The following is a 20,744-nucleotide window of genomic DNA, read 5'->3' as shown; positions in this document are numbered from 1 at the left end:
CCTAGTAGGTGTATCTATGGTACTGATGTGAAAATTCCTCATTCTTGAGTGATCCCATTCCCAAATTTGGGTGTCCATGGTGCCCGGCCTGAGCAGATACAGCCACAGTGCCAAAATGACACCATTGTGATTTTGACAACACTATTTTAATGTTATCTAACGTGGTGCAAAAAAACAAAAAAACAAGGTATATAAAATCACTGGACACTGGACAGCTTGGACGTTTTTTTCCATTAAGTACTGTCCTGGCACAGATTCCACAAGGTGCTGAAAACATTCCTCTGAGTCCTTATTTGACATGATAACATCACACCATCGATGGAGATTTTCAGCTACATATCTATGATAGAAATCTTCTGTTCTGCCACATCCTGAAGGTGGTCCTGTTGGACTGAGGTCCGGTGATTCTGTAGTCCATATGAGTACAGTGAACTCGGTCATGTTCATTAAACCATTGGGAGATGATTTGAGCTTATTAACAATGTGTTGTATCCTGCTGGAAGCAGCCATCAGAAGATGAGTACACTTTAGTCACAAAGGGATGGCTATGATCAGCAACAACACTCAGGTAGGCCATTATTTAAAAATGATGTTCGATTGTTACTAAGAGGCTCAACGCGTACCGAGAAAATATCTCCCACACAATTACACCATCACCATCAGTGTGAACTAGCTTGAGAACCGTTGATTGCTGGACATTTTCTCTTTTTCTGACAGTTCTCTATAAACACTGGAGATGTTTATGTGGGAAAATCCCTGTAAATCAGCAGATTCTGAAATATTCTGACCAGCCAAAACCCATACCATGTTCAAAGCCAGTTGAGCAGGTGTACTTAATAAAGTTGCCATGAATGTACATGAAAAATATTTGAAATATTTCTAAGATTCTCTTAGGTAGTGAAAAAAACCCGAAACAATTAAAAAGACAACAATACCTCTAGCTTGTCTAAAGTAGTGCTGCGCATCTGCTGACTTTGAACCTGACTTTGAACCATAATCTGGTCGTGATCATGTGCATTTGGCTTCCACTGTTTCTTTCACTGGCAGAGTCTTCTCAGCCTCAACCTGCGACTTTAAGGCTTTAATATGACAACATTTACAGGGCAGGACTGATAACGTTTGCTGCCTCGCTCCCACATTAATCATTAACGCAACTATCTTTTTATTAGCCACAGCCGCTAGCTAACTTAATGATTAGTCTAGTCTGACAAAATGAGGAGTACAAGAAGGATTGATATGGGATGGAGCAATCCTTTCAGCAAAGGTACGTTTAGACACTTCTTTTGTGGTGCTCAAAGACCCCCAAATTTTGTGACATCACTATGTTGACAGTGTCATAATTTGCCAACTCATCTACTAGAGACCGGACACAATGAAAAGACGTCTAACTGTCCGGTGTTCTTGATGTCACGATGCTTCCACAGCTGGGGACATCACTGAGACTTAGAAAGTGTCTGCTTATGAATATTTTCTGTCTAAATAGCATAAATAAATAAAATAAATAGCATAAATATTAACCAATATAGGCTAGATATCTAGACATTACTAGCTTCATTTAAACCTTCCAAGTTTGTAGTCCTATAGCTTATTGCTAGCTGCCATAAACTAGCTGCTTACTTCACGTCAAAAGGATATTAACGTCAATGGCCAACAGCAGGCTGTAATCAGTTTGAATATGGCTTTAAATTAATATGTATCAGTTTATGCCTTTTGTTGGATTGGAAATTTCTTTTCACTGCTACATTTAACGTTTGGGTGACAGCACAAAGAGTGAGAGGGGACAACAGAGAGGGAGAGAGGAGGATAAAGACACCAAAGAGAGAGACAGCAAAAAGAAACAGGAGAGAGTGCATAGGTAGTTATAAAGCCAAAGTAGCTTCTGTTTTGCCCACACACACTGATGATGATTTCACATCGCTAAGCAGGGTTATCAAACGTGGATAGAATCTTATGAGAATCTTATAAGTTTCCTAAGATTATATTTTTGTGTTATTTTCTCATTGAATACAATGTGTTTGTGTGTAATTGTCTGAGCAAAGAAGGAGCGAGGAGGATCTAGAAAGAGAGAGAGAGGACAGAGATATCGTAGAAGAGCAGAAAGAACCAGGTGAGTAAATTAGCAGATAATGAAGTTCGGTGGAAAAACACATTATTTTTCACAAGATAATTTTAAATGCTGTGGATTCTTGATGCAATACCCAACATCCACAATGACGGCGAAACAACTAGTAGCTCAGTGTTCCAACATTCGAGAAAGAAGGACTACCTCACAATTTCATGGATGCTTTGTGTGCTTTCCAGTAGACACTTAAAAATGCCAGTGGACATTCTACACAGAACGTATTGATATGAAAATTTGCATTTGACAGGGTTCGTATCATTCAAAAAATGGCTGCCGGGATTGTTCCCACTACACTGATGTGACACACTACAAATCTACTCTTTGTATTGGAGTACATGATGGTCTGTGCTGGGTCTGTACAATACAGGGAGTGTTTGTCTGGATTCAAAAACGTTAATGTAAAAGCTTTTCTTTCAGCAGTTTGTTCCTTGTTCAGGTGTATGGATTGGGACTATAATGTTTCCCTGTCTTTATTATGGAGTAATTAGCCCTCCTGTTATTGTTGAAATACCATATATATATATACAATATATATATATATATATATATATATATATATATATATATATATATATATATATATATATATATATATATATATATATATATATATATATATATATATATATACATGTGTGTATATGTAGATAAATATATACATATATATAGTTGAAAGTACTTTTAAGCACCCCCTGTCATGTTTATATTACGTATATACTGTTCGGGTCAATTTGACCCGGCAGTCAAAGTGGAGGTTAAAGGGGTCGTAAACTATTTGTTTCTTTGGATCTGTGAGACATATTTCACCCCAAACACACATATACACATATGCACACACACACACACACACACACACACACAACCTGAGAGCTTGTCCCATTGACAGGGTATCAGTCACGAAACAGAGGAAAGAAAAGGAGACGAGAGTCATACAGAGAACCAGGGAGGCTAGATTTAGCCTGTCAGTCTTAAAAGGTCAAAGGTCACAGTGGGAGCCAACTGACATATATTCACTCAAATATGCACTCACACACGTACACACACACACACACACACACACACATACATATATATAAACACACAAACCATGAAGTTCATTAAAACAAGGTCAAAAGTGGAGGGCAGGCAGCTGGCTAGGTTTACAGAGAGAAAGAGAGAGTGCAGACAGCTGGGGAATTTTACTAGTGTCTGCAAGCAAGTTTAAAAGGGCACAAGTGAATGTTTATAGTAGGGCAAAGAGGTGCAAGAACTTATTTCAATTGTTCTGAGTGGACTTTATATCAATAACATGCTTTCAAGAATTCATGGGCACTTTGTTAGTGAATTCAATCAGCAAAAGTGAAACGGTTAATGATGCAATAAAGTTATGGGACCAGAGAAAACTTGTCTTTATGTTTTGCCACAAGCATTGTGAAGTTAAGCCCTCATTTCCTGTCAAAGCAGAAAAAGGAAGCAGGTAAAACATAAACAATCCCCGAGCCAAATCCTCTTCTTTTAAACTTAATGTCACTATGGCACACCTTCTAATCATCCAGATTAGTCTAGACTTGGACACGCTAATTCAGCTATTGTCTTGGGACTGAAGATCTGCTTTCCTTTTTAAGTCCACATTGGAACAGCTAGTGCCATAATGAAAAGACATAGACAAAACTCATGGGTAGAATATATCATACCACTCAAGAGTTTTATGGAAGAGAAGATAGAGGCTACACAAATGTAGTGTTGTGAAAAAGTTTTGACTCACACACTCAATTCTTTTTATCTTGCTTCCAAGAAGCCAGACTTTCTTGTCTTGTTTTTTCCCCAAGTAGTCTTGAGCAACAGTCCTCCAGGCTTCCTGGAGGTCTTTTAGGGTTTGGCTGCTTTTGTTTTGTTTGTTAAACCACTTAACACTGACCAATGAATCATTCAAGCACCGAACTCAAGAAATGACCATTGCTGTGTCTACACATAACAGACAATACAAAAAAAAATATTTTAAATTGTATATTTAGTTTGTTACCACCAGCCTGCCAGAAAAACACATCATTTCTTCACATTTCTTTAGTTGAATCTATGAAAAATGCCAAAGATAACATAGTTTGATAGAAACAAATAGCAATTTTACACCATCAAGATGATTCCCAAAGAGCTATCAGCCAAAAACTTGGCATATCTCAGTATGGTGTACAGTTTCCTAAACAATTTGAAGAACCTGGACAAGCAGAGGACAACCGACGAAGCGGCAGACCTAAAAACTATCTACAGCATATAAACAGAGTCTGAATGTCATACCTTTAAGAAATGGGAAATTAAGCAAACGCCTGACACAGGATCTGAGAGATACATCTGACCCTTCAGTTAATCCACTGCTCACTGAAGGAAGAAAAAAGGAAAGAAAAGGCTGAGGTATGCCAACTTACACAAGAACTGGACTAAAAATCTGTGGAAACAGGTCTGATAAAGCAATGAATCCAAATTTCAAGTTTCTGGTTCACATCATCGTCAGTCTAGAGGTCAGGATGGGTAAGGTGAGTATCTACAGCCATCTGTAAAAACTGGTTGAGGCTCTGTCATGGTTTGGTCTGCATTTCAGCCATGCAAAAAAGTACCACAGGATTTTGATCCACTATGCAATACCATACAATGATCGCAAACACACTGCCAATGCAATGAAAGTTTAACTAGATTGAAAAGTACACAGTTGAACACTATCAGTCATGGATTGGCGTCCTGGAAGCACTGAAGTGGAGTTGGATCACAGAATAAAAGCCAGCCAACATCTAAAGAGCTTTGAATGACCTTCAAGAAGCATGGAGAGCTATTCCTGAGAAGGAATGACAAGAAATCTTGCCTAAGAGAGCCTAAGAGCTTAGGCTCTTGAAAGGTGGCTTTTAAGAGCTTGACTTTCAACCTCTTTAGAATTATAAAAACTCTGTTTGCACATATTTCAGTAAATCGCAGCACATAATATAATGAAACAAGTGATACATGTGCACAATATTTGTATTACTCTGTAGCTTGCAGTTCCAGTAAAATGACACAGACTTAGTTGGACAAAATGCAACTTGATAGACAAAGACCAAAAAGTAGAATATTTGTGATCAGAGATAAATGAAAGATGCTGGATAGGTGACTGATGGCATCTCCCAGGCAGGGTTTGGGAGCGTTTTGGGAGTTTTGCAGAGACACAATTTCACAGGATAAATCGAGTCTTTAGGAACTAATACTTTATCAATACCTTATCATTATGTGTGGACACCGCTTAATTAGAATACATTTTCACATACAGTGACCGAGAGCTTAACTGTTTATAATGGAGTAGGCAGCACAATCAGTTCTGCTGAGTTGTTGGGGTTGACTGTGTTGGGAATAGCTTTGACCCTATCTAAGAAGTTCCCAGTGTATTGACTATATTCCCCAATTATTTTGTAATTTATTTACTGAATCAAACAACAGGTTTTCATTTAAAAATACTCTGAGCCCAGCCTTTTGAGTGGTAGTTTATTTCTTCACACACTCAAAGACAAATGGGCATATCTACACACTTAATCTCTAATCACACAAGCTGCACATGTTTTACAAACAAATATGTCATGCTTTCAGACAGGTAAGGTCATACACAGAGACATTTCTCCTTGAGTCTCACCACCATATGGTCTACTGGCCAGGCATTTGCACTCACAAGCTCTCACCCAGACAAATTAGAGCATTATTGTCTCTGACTTCTGGAGACGTGGCTATGAGGAGAGAAGGAAATAGAGCTTCGATCAAGTGGAGAGATAGAGAAGGAGGGATTTTGTTGCACTTTTTGGTGGTAATGCAGATGACAATGGTGCTGAGTTTTAGGAGTACCTCTCAGCGCTGGCATTAACAAAGAAAAATCAGAACTCTTAAACATGCAAATTTAGAGCGCAAGACTTCTTTGAGGATGTTGTTTTTGTTGTTTTTGTTTTTTATCTTTGCCTTTTTTTCTTTGTCATTCAGTATGCAGCACTGTGACTCTATTCATTTCCATTCAGTATTGTTTGAGTCACTGTAGGTGGTGCTCATTGCATTATCTGTTGAGTGAAAGGGACTATACCTGCTCTTGCTGTGGTTCCTAGATCTTTATCTCCTGACACAGAGGCGTCGTAAAACACTTCTTTGGCTCCAGGTGATTTCAAAAGAAAATGTGCACGTGACATTTACAATTTCAACTGAGAGTAGCAAAATGTATCCATCTGAATCCTGTGTGTTTGTCCCTGTAGGCTTTCCTTTCACAGAGTACCAGTTTTACCTGCAAGGGATCCCCATGGGGTCCAAAACCTCAAGGATAGAATAAGGCCCAAAAGCATGACCATTCACTACAAAATGAAAAGACAAGCAAGACAGAACAACATGGGTAGTCAAGGTAGAGCAGCCAAGTGGGGTAAAAAGCAGCACTGAAGGAAAGGAGAATGGAGCTGAGCATGTGGTCAACACAGCAGGAAACCCAGTGGTCATTTCACCCATGGACACACACATACACACAAACTGGTAGACTTACCGATAAAATAAAAACTGCATGGTCAGCCAAACATAGAGACAAACTGCAAGATAGGCCGAGAGCCAGGTGAACAGATATGAATGCACACACAAACACACACACACACAGACAGACGCATCCACAAAAAACACAGATAGACAAACTGGTCAAGCTGGTCAGACAGGCTGAGTATGCTTTGCCTGCAGGGATGATCAAGGCTAAACTGAGATACACAGTGATCAGTCTGCTAATGTTGTCTAGGTCACAAAAATTCATTTTTGACACACAACCCATGAAACAGCTTTCTTGTTTCTTTTGCTTTTATATTACAATTAAGCCTTTTGCAATCTAAATGGTTATTATGTGCGTAACAGAAAGATTGTTTAAAAATTAAAGCATGTCACTCGTCTTTTTATACACCGAAAAACAGTACCGTTACAAGACAGTCGAGACTTAGAGAACAGCTGAGCAGCTATACCAGCTAAAGAGTTGTTATCTGGGTATTCACAATCATCTGAGCCAGACTATAATAGTGCATTATTACGATATGGTGTGACAATCCAATCTGATGGCAGCAAAATCTCCCAACCACACTGGGAGGGGAAAGATTGCATGCAAACATTCTCTCTTGCTAAATCAGGCAAAGGGAAATGACGCTTTGCACAATGGTTCTGCTGTATTATTAGCCCCTCAGAGGAAGCTGCAATTGTTGGATCAGACTCCGAGAAAGAGTAAAGTAAGTCTGGGAAAATATCAGCTTCCTGCAATGACTTCAGGCCTTAGCTTGAGCAAGTATTTGCCTCTGCCTTTCTGGCTTTCTCACTGCTTCAAGCACTTTCTTACCCCATTTCTATCCCTCAAACAAAGAGACCATTATTATTATTAGTATTATTATTATTTATTAGTAGTAGCATTATTATTATTCCCAAAAGCTCTTTTAAGCCTCTGGCACAAGCCTCTACAAGCAACAAGCCTTGGCATATAGCAGCAAAGTGAGAGAGAGAGGGCCTGAAAGCATACTTGAACATCTCCTTCAAACTTATTCTGGTTCTCTGGTTGGTAGCCAATCTGTGTATCCCCAGGGCAGCACACACTATCTATCTGACCTCGGCTGAACTGCTTCAGCAGTCTCAGACAGAAGGGATATGAAAAGCTAACGAGAGCAGTAGAGAGCATGCAGGACGGAACGCAATGACTTCCTTTACAGGGTCCTGGTGGAGATGATAAACCCAAGACCCTTCATTATACAGCTGCAAATAAAATAAACGCAACTCAAGGCTAAACTGAGTCAGTACTTTAAAACCAATAAAACATAAGGCCCGTCTCCTAAGAATTACCTTCCTACACCGCTAAACTGCATTCTCAATTACATTTCAAGGGTGACTTAATTCTTCAGATTTGTGACATTTCATCAATAGTTTCATCCTCATGATATCATTGGTTTTCATGCTTTAGCTCCTCTTCAGTTAACCAATCATATAATAGATGGGGTGGAACTCTTTCACCCTGGTAACCCAGAAAATGAAGGAGGAGCTCCCAAGGTGGTTAATGTGATAAAAGGTTACATTTTAAACAAATCATGATCCCTTTCCCTGAAATAAGTAATCAGTTTTGGTGCCCAAATCTAAGCAAATAACAATTCAGAACAAAATACAATAACAACATAAAATCTAACAAGGGAAATAATAATACAGTTTGCTTGTAGAGACATGATTGTAGTAGAGTATGTTATCCATTTACTGGAACCAGGCAAAAGAAGACTCTGCAAATTGGTTGATTTCAAATATATTTCAGGTCAATACGCTGTTAAAACTATGACTGAAACCGTCATGGTGATATGAAAAATTAATGTTGAACAATTGACTTTTTTGGCTGAGAGTCAGAGAAGAAGTTCGATACCATGCACACATGTGAATACTAAATATGAAACCAGACAGCCAGATCAGATCAGACAAGCATAGCTGCACCTCCTAAGGTTTACTATATTGACACATTATCTCATTTGTTTTATCTCTACTACTTTCTTTTTTCTTTTTTTAAAGCCTATATTAAAGGTTTTGTGGGGATAAAAAAAACAGATATCATCACAAATATATGGTAAAAATCATAAATACAAATAGGATGATAGTTTCTCACTGATATAAAACTTAAACTGATGAGAACTAGTAAAGTTTTCAAACGTCTCAGCATACACTGTTGGGCTTAGGTCTCATGTCTTCTTCTCACTGTCAGTGGTAATCATACTCTATTCAGTAGCAACTTTAGCTCTTGTTTTCCAGATGTGAATGTTAATGATTACCCAGTCTTAAGGCTAAGCTAACCAATGCTAAGCCTGTAGTCTTATATTCAGTAGACAAGCATGAGGGTTCATGACATTTCCCATGTTTTGGTAAGAAAATTAATAGGTGCCTAAAATAACTAGTAATGATTATCAATGATTATCGTAAATTTATAGCTATCATTTTCTCTTGGTATTGCAGACAACTAAGTCATTCCATTTTATCACTGAATAACACATACTTACCAAGCCATTTCTTTTCCACTATACTTATAGCCTTTTTCATCCTTCGATCACCACATATGTGGCATTGGAGCCAGACTTAAAGCCAGTAAAGCACATTGTGTTTAAACCTAAAAGAAGTTTAATTTGTCAAACAACAGAAAGAATGCAATGATAGTAAAAGATCCAAAGGAAAAAGTGTGGAAAAGGAATGGAGTGGAGACGAACAGCTGCTGAAAGTGGTTGGGTGTTGAGCATGAAACGATGGAGGATAGAGGAGAATGGAAGGGCAAGTAGAAAGAGGAATAAACTGAAGGGAAAACATGAAAGGAGGAGAAAAAAGAAGGAAAATGTGAGTGGGTGTCCATAAGCATAAGACGCAGTGAAGAAAATGATGGAGTTGGCACTAGGGAGCAAAGGTAAAGAATAGGAGTGATGAATGTGGTGGAAGGGTTCAGTAAAGGCCTTGAATCCAATCAAAACACTGTTTTTGATTCTGTTTTTCATTTCACCTAAAATAATGTTTCAATAGTCACTTGCTGAAGTTGCTAAGAACCAACCCTGGTCTTTGAATGGGTACTTGTTTTGAGCAAAACACTTCTCTGTGGCCTCAGCTGAACTGTGCAAGCTCACTACAGCTGGAGCTTGGGGAACAAGGCATTGTGGGGATTAGCTAATGGTTTTTCACACTGGCAACCCAAGAAGAATGGTTCCTGTTTGTGGGGATGTAGTTGTGAGCTAGACGCCTGATTGTCTAACACTGCAAGAGATAAGTAACCCCAAAGGTGTCTGAACAGTATATATGACCGAATGCATTAGTGTTAATATTGAGCAAGCTACATTATTTACTGATGAATCAATCTTATTTTTAAATCAGGAGTTCACTAATATATATTGGTCAGTTAAATGAGACTGTAAGCCCCTCCGCTGCTTTTCTCTCTTGGCTTGTGTCTGTTTCCCTGTGTGTTTGTATGTGGGAATAGAGAAATCTATGCTCGAGGTCAGAGCTAAGGATCATGCCTTACATTACAACCTCCGACACGTCTACCACCTAGTAGATACTCTGCTTATATAATCAGTCACATGTTGAGCCACTTGTATATGATGTGCTATTCTAAACGTATTCTGTCTCTAGTTAACTTCCATGTGTCTGCAGTTTCAAAGTAAACTCAGCCTGTTTCCTAGTCCTACTGCACGTTCTGATTCACTCATGATCCACATATCGGCTCAGCCCAATCCTTAATGGCAGGTTTCTGGTACCCTGCTTTAGCTCCAGCGTTCCTACTACCAACTGAGCTTCTCTGTGGCCACTTTTCTTTGCTCAGTTCATTTAGTCATTTTTGTGCAACGGCATCTTAACCAGTTCCTCTGATTCTTGTTGCCTGCATTTACAGCTAACTTAGCTGTAACATATGTCGCAGTCCAGATACCTGGGAACACAAATGTCGGATTTCTTTGGTTCTTAGCAAAGCAGAGCCATTCAGGTATCACAATCATTATGCTTTTTGTTGTTGTGGTACATTCATGGATAGAGATTGGTCAGTGCTCTGCCTATAGTCACAAATAGATAATCTTGGCAGTACGTATTAAACATCTACAGTTGTTCAACTGTTTATTTTCAGTGCCGCCATCTTGAATTTCTAACTCAGGGTATGTTGGTCTGCTCAGACTTTCTGAGTAGGAAATCCAAGTTGAGAGGGCATCCCATAAAAACTTCTGACTAATTCAAGAACATACCGATGGAACAAAACTAAAAGGTGTCAATATCAATGGACACATGAAGTCTGCAGCCATTGTAACGGTTTGTCTTTGCTTCAACTGTTTCCTTAAAAGCACTCCAATTTTTTAAAAAGTGTTACATTTCATGGTGAAAAGCTGACTTTCACCAGTTGTTGGTGATTTCTGAGTGGAACCCTCCAGAGCCCCACAATGACGCAGTGGGACACTGAAAATGAGGAGAAATATTGGCAGCAACCATCATAAATACATTATACATTAACAGAAAATATTATTACTGAAAGTTCAGCTTGGTACACATTCTCCCATAAAATAAAATATTGATTAGGATTGATATGTAGAGTATGAGTAGTACAGACAGACTAGGTTTTACAGTTGTGTATGGTCTCAGTGGTAGCTCTGTTTACGAGAAACAAGATGCACTTTCAAAAACAAACTGTGTACACATACAGTATTCAGTGGTGCACATGGCCACATCGATGCAAGGAGTGAATCAGAATCCCTATGAGATGCTTATTTTTCAGAGGCTGACCAAAAATACTCAGTTAGGTGTGCACACTTCCTGTGAACACAAGCACATGAATAACTTTATTTCAAAAGCAGCCACAAACTTTTTGTGAAGTTTCTCTGATACAGACAGGCGAAATATACATAAAGCCTTTAACAAATGAATAACAAATCTCGCATGTGTCAAGCCCTTCACAGACTCATACATATATGCATAAAGGTTCTCACATGCACACACGTGCAGTGCGGCTGCTTGCCTCCCACATGCACTGCTTGTGACGCATAGGAAAAGTCATTAGACCTGCACTTCCTCTCCAAACAGAAGAGAAGGAAGAAAAAGACTGTCTTACATGAAACACACAGGAAATGTGTGGGTGACTGCTTGTATGTGTATGTGTCTGTTTCTGTGTGCGTGCGTGCATGGATGCGTGCATGTAGACGCAATTGTATATTTCTATGTGCATGCACGTATCTGGAGATCTAAGGTTCCACCCTAAGGGCTGGTGACCAAGGTCTTGTAATAGCTTGCTTTGATTGTTTCACTGACTAGACTACAGCTACAATTACAGACAATTAAGACACTCAGCCAGTGATTGGCTTGCTCAGCAGACTAAGCTGCATACCGTAATCTTGTGGATTCAGCATTTGTCCAAAGCTTGTCCCCCTATTTTCAGATTTGGACTTGAATGAATTATGCTAAAACTAAGTACCCACTTAAGTTAGGATTACTCGCTTAGAGCATTATTTAGCACATCAAAAAGCCGTCTGCAAAGGCATCTCTGATTAAATACATAATAATGGCAGATATTTCTACATTTTTTCATCATATTTAATGCGTAAGTCAATATAATCTCTCAACTGTGGATACTGTAGTTACACAACTTTCATTTCTCTCTACAAAAAAAGGTAAAAACAGTCAGAGCTTCTGCTTTTCAATGGAATTTTTGGCACTAATGTTGTGACTTATCACTTGACATATGGGGTGTGTGTGTTTCTCGTTTTGTCTTCCTATGTAGGAGCTGTGACTTTGCATAACGTCTAAACCAGCACTTCCGTGCGGGGAGGGGACATATTCATATTTACAGCAGTAAATATGAATGTGCTTCATGTGTATGTTGAGTACATGTTTAATGCTATATGTGTTAGCAAGGGCAACTGAAGCGAGTGATCTACAGAAGCATTGTGATCAAATAAATTGTACAACAGGGATGCTGTGTTGGTGCTCAAAGAAATCCAAAACAACCAGGACAGGAAGAAAGACAAAAAATGAAGGAGGCAGATGGTGAATCCTGGGGTTTGGACATCTGGAGAAGTGTCAGGAAGCTCAGTCACTTCATCGCTGAAGGTGTAATATTTATCTGTGTGCACTAGAGCATGTCAGCCTACACACACACACACACACACACACATACATGCATACAGTGTACCAAAGGCAGTACAGACAGGTGAAGGACAGCTTTTCTGACTTACACAGGGACACATATTCCCCTTCACACAGACACACACACAGACACAAACACACACACACCAGTGATTAGTTTGGACACTCTCGCTGCTTATCGCTACAGTGAACATCTGTTACCTCAGCAGGATCCCGACTATTAAAAAAAATGCATTTTTGTGTGCGTACACATACAGACATTAACTTTTCCCACAATATTTTATTTCCTCGCACTCTCTTTGTCTACCCCCACAAAAATACACACACGTCTGCATTAGATGTACTGCTTCCATGTCCTACTTGTTTGGTACTTACTGTTAGAGTTAGTAATTTCTGACACTGACTAAAGGTATCCGTTCAAGGGCCAAAAAGCTGTTTCCAAGCAGTAAACATGTAGTTGCATAATTCTGGGGGGTTTTTTGGTTTTGTTTTTTTTTCTTTTCTGCAAGAGAGCTCTGGGTGTCAACCTTCCTGGGGCCTTTGTTCTTCCCGTGCCTGGTGCTTTTCTAACTGGGTGCTCTCATTTCCTCTCATCGTCTGGAGGCATGCATGTTAGCTGAGCATAGGTGCAGATGTGAGATAAGCTTTGACAAGTCGGTCAGTATAAGTAGAAAAATGCTATGCTATGTACTAATATGCAAAGGTACAACGCTAGCACTCAAACCTCCTAGCTGGCTGGAGAAAATCACAGTCTTACGCAGTCATTAACATTTTAACATAACATAGTTTTGTTATGTTTGTTTTAATGGGAACCAAGCTGAATGTCAGTTAAATATGGATCAGAAGTCTTATTCATTCAACTTCAAGCCTCACCTGCAGAGACGGCAGGAAAAACACTGCCCTGCAGGCACAATAGGTCCATTTATTTTTCTGAGTGTACTGATCCTTAATGCAATTATAAACAGCGTTATGGTGGATGAACTGAGGAACACCTGTTCCGAAAGATTCCCAGGGGTATAAATTTCTTTACTGCTAAAGGCAAACACACTGTCAGGTGCTGTTTGTTATCATGTGAACTAGAAGCTCTGTGTGTGGGAGATTCACTATTCCACACAGAGAGGGGAATCCCCCAACACAGCAGACATTAAAAACAGGTGCTATTAACCATTATCTGCAACTTTTGAGCTTCAGGGTGAATATTTAGTATTACACTTTTCAAAAGGGACTCTTTTTAGTTTCAAAACTCTAATGCTGAAAACTTGTTTTGAGCATAATGTTTGGGTGTCCAGCTGGTATCAGTTTATTACCTTTAGTCAGTACAAAAAAACAACTATTCACAAATATTTGTCTAAAAAAAAGCATCACTGTGAGCATCAAATCCTTGTGAAAAGATATTTTTAACTAGATGCCATCCTGAAACTGATACACTGTTTAAACAGGATACTGTTAACTCAGTACTGGTGCATAATGTCAAAGTGCAAACCAATGTGAGAAAATTTAAAAAAGGTGATTAACATTTAGGAAGTTTTGATGGTTAGCCACTTCAGACTTCTCTCTATCTGTGGCAAATGTTCCGTTCTAGTTGCTTTCACAGTCGAACTTGTCTTGATAACACGAATAGATTTCCTGCTTCTAACTGTAAACAACCTACACACAAGTGGTGGGATCTTAACATTTTGCACTTTGTGACAGCTGTTGCAACCAAAATGTCAGTGTTGACTGCACATAACGTGCTACCCGGTGAAGGGGAACCAAAATAATTATCCACTTTTAGCATGCTGTCAGTTGCGTTGAATATTTACATCTTGCTGTTCTGTAGCTTGCACCGCTTTAAAAATTGCTTACCCCTCCATTTCTAAGATTGAGGTTTCTAGAAAATGTATTTCATATTTAATTCACTCATGCTCATGATAATCATCTCTCCAAAACACTGCAAAATTAGATGTGAATTGATATTTTTTGCATGTTTTAATGCACACAATATTATCATCTAATTACATCATAAATACAGGAGACAAAGTTGTTGTAACCTAAGAGGTTATTAGTGTATATTGCCAGTAAAAAGCACATTAGCATAGTGACTTACCTTGGCAAGCCAATTCCCCTGTACATTCTCACTGTAGAGGTCTGGAGTCAGTGAGGATTCTTCCAGTGTTAATTAAACCGTCTGTCTTGGAGAGAATTAAGGTCGTGATCTCCCAGACCTCACCACTCCCACACTCCCTGAGAAGAAAAGAAAGAAGAAAAAGGGACTTAATGAAGGAATAAAAGGATGAAATGGCTTAATGAACCGCCTAACGAGGCCTGTGGCCGTTTAATAAGGGCTTATTAAAGCTTAATTAGAGCAATAATCAAGCTTGTTTGGAGTATTTCAGTGTTGACTTGTGGCTGATTGTGTTTTCATAGCAACTGGATAAACAGGGAAGAGTTAATACTCCATAGGAAAGAAGACATGTCTAACTGTGTGTCTGTGTGCGTACATGTGTTGTAGGGGATTGCAACAATAATTAGGTGACGACTTGAAGATCCTTCCAGTCACACAGAGGACTCACGCTCATCATTCGGTCACATGCTGAAATCGTACTGACATCCAATTCAAACACTGTGGCATCCTGAACATCAGCATAAGCAGCCAGCGTGTTTACTCCATGCCTGTTAAAAGTAGCACTATCAGCTGCTTAGACATGTGTACTTTGATATAATGGTGTAAAAGCCTGAGCTTAAAGCACCAGATATGCCACTTATAGCAACAGATGTTGCATGCAATCTGGAATCCTGTACTTTTTTCCTTATTATATAGCAACTCACTGACTAATTACAGAGTTTTTCCTATTGTAAAATGATGCTACTGATTCTGATTAAATATTTGCAAATGAGCTACTAAGTTTGTCCAGTATAAACCCAATGACTCATCAGGCAGAGTCACTCACTTACTAACTTAAAAACAGCACACCAGATTTTCTCTACAGATGTTAGCGTGACTCACTTGAGTCAGAGACTAAGTTACATTGTGCCCGAGGAAAGATCTGAAGAGAATGCAAAGTATACAGGACACTTGAGATGTCAGCTTTTCATTATTCATTCAGTGATGCCATCACTTCTTTGAGGAGTAAGCAAGGCTCAGCATGTGATATATCCTTCTTGTATGCACATCCCAAACTCTCACGGCACTGGTTCTCCACTCTGGTTCTCCAGTTAGTGATTCATTCAGTGATTCAGCTTCGTTAGACCCTTTTATGGACTTTGCAATATCCAGTGACCTCACCAATTAAAGGTGTTACTCATCCTTCTTCCTGAGCAGGTGAGAACTCCAGACAAGCCAGCTAAACAACACTGCATCATGAGCAACACAGCTTGTTTTGTTCATGCAAATGAATTCAAATATTCATGTAGAACCCCATGAATCCCTAAATAGGACAGAGGGATGTACTATAGCAAGTCAGAGGATGCAAATGCCACTTTTTGTGTGGATTTTTCTGTCTTAATTTGATTTTGTATGCTATGGCATGCTAACCCATAACATCATAACTGCTCATATACAGAATAAATACTGAATAAATGAACTTGGTCTTCATCAGCAGTTCCTTATAATTACTATTGTTGCTTTTAAATTATTCCAAACACTAACAGTAAAGTTACCAGGTTAGACCGCCATTATATAAATATATATAAAATCTTGGTGTAAAGAGCAAATTAGATTAATTAGCTATTAGATTATAGTGTAAAAAAAATGGTTCTTTAATTGTATTTATGCATTTTAACAGCTTTCTATGAAAACAGATTGAAAACACATGCCCTGGTAATTTTCTGCCAGTACGTTATTATGTTTATTAGTACATTTTGTTGTTGTTGTTGTTGTTTTTGTTTTTTTTAAACAAGATTTCCATAACAGGTCAAATTTAATGTGTGGTTAAAAAATTTTATATTGAAAACTCCATATTTTTATCGGTATTTCTATGTAATATTTGATCAGTAAACATAAAAAAGATAAACAGTATTCACTTTGGCAGCAATATCTATATGTAAACAACAACAAACACTGAAAGGGAGTTTTTCCTTCCCACTATCACCAAAGTGCTTGTTCACAGGGGGTGATCTGATTGTTAAGGTTTTCTCTGTTTTATACTAGGGTCTTTACCTTGTGGTTTAAACTGTTGTTGTGATTTGGCATTATATAAATGAAATTGAATTTTACTGAATTTTACTCAGCTGAATTGAAATGTTGCATATAACTATACCTTTCAGCAAGATTACTACATTGCCCTTCTGTCAGTTTTCTGTGAAAACACACAACTTTGCAATAGAGAGCTTGTATGTCCCTCAAGCCCTTACTGCATCTTTGATGAACGCCTGCTACCAAGTTTTCAAATTTCTAACCTTGGGCTGTCTGCTATGGTTGTAATTTTTCAGATGCTTTTGAGGTCATATTTATTTCCTTTCATACCAGTTTGAAGTTTACAGCTGAGCTTTCACTGTCTAGGAATTATGTCATTTAGCCTGGGGTTAGACTGAAGACATATTCTTGAGGGTTATTAAGCGATCTTGGACATTGCACAGTAGATACCCTTGGAACACTGCACAGAGATGTGTGACAGCATTTCATGAAGAACCGCTGAACCCTCGCAGTTGCAGTTCACGGGCTGTGTCTCTGACAAGTCTGCTAAAATAAAAAAAACCCGCGCTCATTTCCAGAACGCCAAACAGCTGATGATTCCGGCAGAAGGGCCAACGATTTCCACTGCTCACATATTTTTTCCCCCCTCCAATTCTAGACATATGTCAATTTTATGTCAGAGGATTAGAGATGCCAGTTATTGTTCTGCAGCATGTGAATGATGTCAACTTTCCCACAGGGCCTTTTCTTTGAGATGTAGACAGCAAAGCAGCTGACAATTCCTGCAAAGATGCCAACACACCACATCATTTACACAGCTAGCTCTTCAGTTCTGTCAGTTCTTCACTGAAGAATTATTGGGAGGTTAAAGATGATGTCATCTTTCCAGCAGGGCTTTAAATCTCAGAGTTTATTATGCTACTGCACTGAGCTTTGGGAGATGATAATGATGACAGCGGTGAGGCAGATGATTGTGCTGGTCAGTGCAGTGGTCATGGTGGTAATGACAATGGTGATGTAAGCTTCCCCAAAGCCTTTTTTTCCCCCTTTTAGTTTAATAACATGAGCAGCTCACCACTTTTCTTTAAAGAAGCAGTGGCCAGATGACTTTAGCTGACTTCACCCCTTAATCAGTGGACTACGCCAGATAGTAGATAGTATCAGTATCAGTAGATCAGAAGAAGAAAAAAACACTCACAATGTTACATCATCATGTGGTGTACACAGACTAATCTAATGAATGTTTAACAGAATTTTAGAAAGTTAATGCAAGATTTTACACAATAAACCAAAACATGCCTGTTAAAGTAATAGAAGTATCAGATTTAAGTGTCTATGCTTTTAATGCTGCAAGAACACAGTACCTCACTCTCAGCTGACAGTTAATATGTTGGAAGAAACTTGCACAGCTACAATTATTAGGCTGAGTTTGTGCCTTTGCCAAAGTTCTGCTGAACAGAGCCCACAACCTTTGCAGAAGTCTGAAATGCAGGCTCAACTGCTGAGGAGGCAGTTCAGCGTCTTTTGCCCTATTCAGCATTGATGAGACACTGTGTGCTCACACTTTGTATTTATTGTCGAAACCAATTACTTTAACATGCTCATGTTTCTATGGTAATGTCAGTGAATTATAGCATATCACGACCCTGTTCCCAGAAAAAATAACTGCAGCCATCATCATTGTTTCCATTGTTTTCAGTCTTTCTTAGCAGTCACTCATTTCCAAAGATTCCCTGCGATTTTCCAGTTCCACCCTTCTCTGTTAGTGCAAAACTATAAATTATGTCACTTTGCCACTGGGTTTCATGCTAATTATGGCTAAACTGACAGCACATGCAGAGTTAAAACATTTTAAGACCAAACTCCCGACTAAGTTGGAGCTTTTAAAGGTGAAAAAAATATTGCAAATGCTTTATTTTATAGCCCACATTGTGTTTTACTCATTATAAAGGATGCTGTGATAACCTTATAAAGCTTGGAGATTCAAAGTTCTTTCTGGAAGTTCCATAAACTGGATGCTGTGCACGTTTGCACCTTTTCCAAATTGTGCAAATTCTACTGCTCTCCTCCAACCCTTAATTGGCATCTGCCTCTTTATCTGTTTACATTAGTTTCAGTTGTTTTCAGCAGTCTCTGCCATGGCCTTCTTTCCTCCCAGTTACACCCTTGTGTGTTAAAAATATCACTAGTTTTAGGGGATGATGTCATTCTCTCAGCGGGGCTTTCCCACATTCAGCTGATAACACATGTGGTGGAGAACTGTTAAAACACATGGGTGTGTTACAGTTCTAAACTCCTAACCCATATCACTCTTCCATGAGAAACAGACCAAGGAGGGGATTTGGCAAGGAAAATGGGGCTCTTTTTCCCCCGACAGCAACGAGCAGCTTTAAAGCTCATCTAGATTGTGATTACGTTTGCTGAATACAATAACCAAGGCCATGTTGTTGCAGGCAGGCCACAGCTGTGATATACTCCATAAAAAAAATCCCCAAAACACTTCATGCTGTGGTCATTCGTTTCACCTTGCTGATTTAAAGAAACTACAACTTCTGCTTGAACAGCGGAGCATTTCCACATATTGTGATGCCTGAGCATTGACATCAGTGCAGGTTGTGACTGGATCATTAATTTGCATTGCTGTAAAAAGAAAAAAAAAACCACTGCTCTGCCAAAAACCTATCAAAAAATCATATGCTTTCACTCAGCTAATCTACACTTTAAGCCAGGGTACTTATAGAAAACTACATTACTAAAGTCTTGATGCATCCTCAATCATCCAGGTAAGGAAATTCCAAAGTTGATTCTGATCATCTGGACGCAGTGTTTTTAGAGGAAGAAAAGTTTCGCTACTCATCCAAGTGACTTCAGGAAGTCACTTGATGAATAAGGAAAACACTTATGGACAACACTAGCACTTATGGACTAGTTATTGAAACCCTTTGGTAGCTGGGATGACTCCAGTCCCCCAGTGACCCTAAACTGGAGGAGCGGAAAAAAATTGATGGATGGATGGATACTTATAGAAGAATAAACACCTAAATATATGCATGATTTTATGACAAGGTCTGTCTCATCAAATAAGTCTTATGTGGTTTTGCTGCACACATCCACTTATAGAAATAAACAAGCTGTAATGGAAAGTCCTGCAGTATACTGGGTGAAGTAGAAAGACTGAAGCAAACTGAAGTCCCTTTGGGGCAATGTGGATAAACTCAGCTCACATGGACCCTCAAGAGGAAATTGGACTTGTTTATGAAGGAAATTACATCATTGGGCTTGGTTCAGACAATGACTTCATGCTGACAAGATAATGGCCGAGAGAGAGAGAGAGGGGTAATGTTGCATTGCTTGTTTTTTCCTTATGCTATCATTAGCTCTAACATTAGACAAATATTTTAAGCAGCAATTTAGAACAAGCTCTCACACACAATAAGTATGTGAACAGTAGTTTCCTTGTGTTTTCAGTGCACTAATACATTATTTCTGCTTCTATATTGTGGTTTTGTCATGTCAGTAAGTAAGTATTGGTTTATGGAAAGATCTATTTTTGTTTCAATATATACACTTGATTTTATGTTACTATATGTAATATAAAGAAATAAATGAAGCAATCACTTTTTTGAAAAAAGAAACAAAGCTGAAGAATCCTATGATCTACCACTACTTCTACTAGAGACATTGCTGTACAACCTCTTTTTCCTCATGTGCTTCCATCTACCACCACTAGAGGGCTTTGTCACATATGTAAACATTGGCATGAAGAATAGTGCTATCTTACAAGATAGCTAGAGACTGCTGAATAAGGCCCAAGTTGCCCAAACCCAGAGACCACTCAGCAATCACCTGGCTACCATGGGTCGCTTGGGAAAAAGGCAAATTCCCCAATGGCTCGAG

The 20,744-nt window shown here is 38.8% G+C and overlaps 1 pseudogene; it reads right to left on the bottom strand.

Annotated features, from left to right (window-relative positions):
* Positions 1 to 20,744, bottom strand: part of LOC116329604 — a 194,908-nt pseudogene that overhangs the window by 133,488 nt on the left and 40,676 nt on the right.

The sequence above is a fragment of the Oreochromis aureus genome, linkage group 11 (assembly GCF_013358895.1).
Source record: "Oreochromis aureus strain Israel breed Guangdong linkage group 11, ZZ_aureus, whole genome shotgun sequence".
NCBI classification, from domain to species: Eukaryota; Metazoa; Chordata; class Actinopteri; order Cichliformes; family Cichlidae; genus Oreochromis; species Oreochromis aureus.
Note: the sequence above shows the minus strand (reverse complement) of the source record. Positions and strands in the feature narration are given on the sequence as shown.